Source organism: Centropristis striata, chromosome 20 (genome assembly GCF_030273125.1).
Source record: "Centropristis striata isolate RG_2023a ecotype Rhode Island chromosome 20, C.striata_1.0, whole genome shotgun sequence".
Taxonomy (NCBI): Eukaryota; Metazoa; Chordata; class Actinopteri; order Perciformes; family Serranidae; genus Centropristis; species Centropristis striata.
In genome coordinates, this window is record NC_081536.1 from 1976306 (window position 1) to 1980729 (window position 4424).

Consider the following 4424-nt stretch of genomic DNA (forward strand, 5'->3'; position numbering starts at 1 on the left):
TTGTCCATTTTTGAATTCTTTTCATGTCTTTGTAAGTCATTTTGTGTCTTTTGGTGTCTTTTTTTGTCATTTTGTGTCTTTTTTTGGTCATTTTGTGTCTTTTTTTAGTCCTTTAGTCCAACATAAAATGTGATTTTGAATCTTTTTTTTACTTTCAAAACACTATCATGCTCAATAAAGAATTTTAAATGTTGCAATTGTGCATTAATTTCAGAGTACACTGAGACATTAAACTGCATCATTTTCAATTTAATTCTGGAAAAGTTGGTGTGTTCTAAAACTTTTGACCAGTAGTGTATATAAAATCAGTAGGATTCAAGTTTAAAGTCCTAGTTTTTGTCAGTAATAAACTGTACATGATTAATAGTTAAATGTTATATTTGCTGTAATACATTAATGCCATATTAACAATTTCTAACATTCTGAAATGTACTAATAAACAAATTGGTGGTGTTCATAACCCTACAGCAATGCTATTCATCTTTTAGCCCTGGGGCTAAATGTGGCCTGCGATTAGTTGCTGAAGACCATTTTATAATAGACATAGCATAGTTGCGACTCAAAAAGGTTGAGAACTACTGCTCTATCCAATGACAATAAAGCTGAATCTAATATAATATAATCTAAAAATCTATCAACTTGAAAGGTGATGATGTGACAATGCTGTGTTCACAGCCCCCCGGGGTGGCTAAAAAATAATCGGTTCATGCAGGTGTCACAAAGCAACCTGGTCTCACAGAAATCCGTGAAATAGCCACGGATTTCGTTTAACTCAAAATCCGTGGAATAGCCACGGAATCGCTCAAATTTCCGTGAAACTGACACGGATTTCGCTACAATTCAAGTTAATGACAGTCATATCCCGTGGCTATTGGTTTGTTCCAAGTCACGTGACTTTCAAGGTCCCGGCGGTCAGAAAAAAAACATGGTGGACAGTTCTCTCATTTTTAGTGAAAAATCAATATTTTGACTTAGTTTCTGCATAAAAATGGATTTTGATCACATTTGTAGCGAGAAATATATGTTTTATTTTCTAAATATTCACTCAGTGAATGTACATAATCACTTTGTATGTTGGAATAGCCACGGGATATGACTGTCATTAACTTGCATTGTAGCCAAATCCGTGTCAGTTTCACGGAAATTTGAGCGAATCCATGACTATTCCACGGATTTTGAGTTAAGCAAAATCCGTGGCTATTTCACGGATTTCTGTGAGATCATGTTGCACAAAGGGTATCCATCTCCTTATCTAACTCTCTCTGCAGGAAAACAAAAGGTATAGTGAGTATATTTGAAATCCATACGCAACAGCCACAGCAGTCCTGTCTCTCCCCTGAGTTTCTTTTTTTATTCCTCAGTCCTCATGTGTCTTCATGTCCTGCTACAATCGGCTCATCAGCCCTCAGTATTACAGTATTTCAGTATTTCAGTATTACAGTATTTCAGTATTTCAGTATTTCACCCCTATTTTCCTCTGACTCGTCCCCAGTCTGCTCCAGTCTCAGCCCCCCGACTCTACAGAGACTACTACTAGATTCTACTCGTGTCTTTGTTGCCTCGTCTAATGTTGTTTGTGGTTTCTGCTCCAGGAATCCTCTTCATTCTTCTTCCTTCCCGCTTGCCAACTCATTCCCTCTGCCGACCCTCCACCCCATCTCCTTCCTCTCTTCTTCTTCCAGCCGTACACTCACCTTGGTTATCTCCTGCTTCATTAACTCCTGCAGTAAACCTGTTGGTAACACTTTACAATAACCATCTAAGTGATGTTTATAGATGGTTTATAAACCAATTATTAACCATTTACAAAGTGCTATACATATTCCAACATGGTCTCACAGAAATCCGTGAAATAGCCACGGAATCACTCAAATTTCCGTGAAACTGACACGGATTTCGCTACGATGCAAGTTAATGATATTTTTCTGGCGAGATCTTCACCACAAAGTGATTATGTACATTCACTGAGTGAATATTTAGAAAATAAAACATATATTTCTCGCTAGAAATGTGATCAAAATCCATTTTTATGCAGAAAATATTGATTTTTTTTTTTCACTAAAAATGAGAGAACTGTCCGCCATGTTTTTTGTTCTGACCGCCGGGACCTTGAAAGTCACGTGACTTGGAACAAACCAATAGGAACAAATATCCATGGAATAGCCACGGGATATGACTGTCATTAACTTGAATTGTAGCAAAATCCGTGTCAGTTTCACGGAAATTTGAGCGATTCCGTGGCTATTTCACGGATTTCTGTGAGACCAGGTTCACATATTTAATATTTAAATGTTTGCAACCAATTTCTTAAAGGTATATGAATCACTTTTGAAATAATTTACAAACTTAACAGTGGTGTTAAAAATGTTATAATGAGTGCAAAACTATTAATAAACTATTAATAATAATGTAAATGTTTGTTAATGGCAAAGTAGCAACTTACATTAATATAGCATATATTTGGCATTTATAAATTCTAGTTCAACATAAATACATTTTCTATTTACCATTCTAAATGGCCTATATACTGTTTATAAATGATGATTAAACTTTAATAATCTGTTTACCATTTATAAATGATGGCTATTGTAAAATGTTACCAACCTGTTTAACTTTACCTGCTTCCTGGTTCTGCATTTGCCAACAAAATATTCACATTTTACTCTGCCAATCCAGTGCAGAACAGCGTATTTGCACGGAATCCTTCAGTGTTTGCTGCAGCCAGATGGGTGGAAGGATGGTGAGGTGGGGAAAGAGATCATAATCTTGAAAAAACTTTAATATCTCGGATTGCATCCTGCCAAGGCTTCCTTGAGCAATATCTCCACCAACTCTTGCATTGATATGATGTAATCCATTGAATATACAGCGCGCGAAAGAAACCTAATTATACTACACTAATTATGGTGTAAATTAGACATTTTACATTAAAATGCATATTTAATAAGCTGGCGAAAAAATGCAGTTGGGGTGGTTTATTCTTAGTTTTGTGTTTTGCTCATATTAACATGCAAGTTACCCCCCAATGTGCTTGTTTTGTTTGACAAATAAACCAATTAAACAGTGAAATATACTGAGGCGAATGCACGTTTTTTTTTTTACTGTTGGTCCGTGCAGAGTGTGTTTTGTTTCCATGGTAACATCCTGAATTTGCCACGTGTTGGTATCTGCAGTGATATTGATGAATAGCATATGAAAACGCTTCAAAATAACAACAGCTCTGACCCTAAACAGACTTTAGCTTTAGACAATTTTAAATATGTTTACAGTGCAGTAACTTTAACATATTTCATGCTCAAATGCATGTAGAGCAGTATAAATAGGAATACAAAAGGTTTGAAGCAAATCAAAAATAACCACTTACTGTGATTTCTTTTTTTCAGTGCAAGAACAGCAGACCAACATTAATTGCAAGAAGTAATTTTGTGCATTTTTACACTGAACTTTTAAGATTTCATGCTCAAATGCATGTAGTTGTACTGAGGGCCACTTCAAGTGAGGGGGCGGGCCGTATGTGGGCCCCGGGCCTCCAGTTGCCCACCCCAGATCTATTGACTTGCAACTTGACTTGACAGAAAATGTTTTCCTTGAGACTGCATTTTGAAGTTTTGTGATTTGTGTCTCACAACCACATATTAACATGCAAGTTACCCCCCAATGTGCTTGTTTTGTTTGACAAATAAACCAATTAAACAGTGAAATATACTGAGGCGAATGCACGTTTTTGGTCCGTGCAGAGTGTGTTTTGTTTCCATGGTAACATCCTGAATTTGCCACGTGTTGGTATCTGCAGTGATATTGATGAATAGCGTATGAAAATGCTTCAAAATAACAACAGCTCTGACCCTAAACAGACGGTATGTAAATGCTCCAAAGAAGAAGAAGGATGAGCCAGTTTTGGTTCCACAGGACAGTTTCATTTTGCCGTTCCTGGACTATTGTTTGGGTAGCATTTGCATTTGAGCACATTTTGGCACTTCGGCTGCATTTGTGTGACAGAGTGGAACTGTTTGGCACCTCTTTGTATGTATATTTACCTCCTCCCCATCTGTCTCTTTTCTCCAATTTTCTTTCTCTCACACAAACTCTCTTTCTCCCTCTGAATGCCTTTGAGTCAGACCAAAAAGTAAGTTTGAAAAAAAACAAAAAAAACCCCACAATTGCAGGACCACCAGCTCACACCGACACTTTTAATTACCGTAAATCAAAGAATAGCGCAAAACTTTTACTTTTTTCTGTCATAAACTGGAAGAAACACACAGGTTTTAGGTAAAATATAACATTTTCATGCAAAATTTATGGAGAAATACCATGATGTGTGAATGAATGACACAATTACCCTAAAAATAACAGGATTATTCAGTCTAAATTACAGTTTTTGCTGATATTTACATTTAAATTTAGAATAGAAAATCCACTCACTG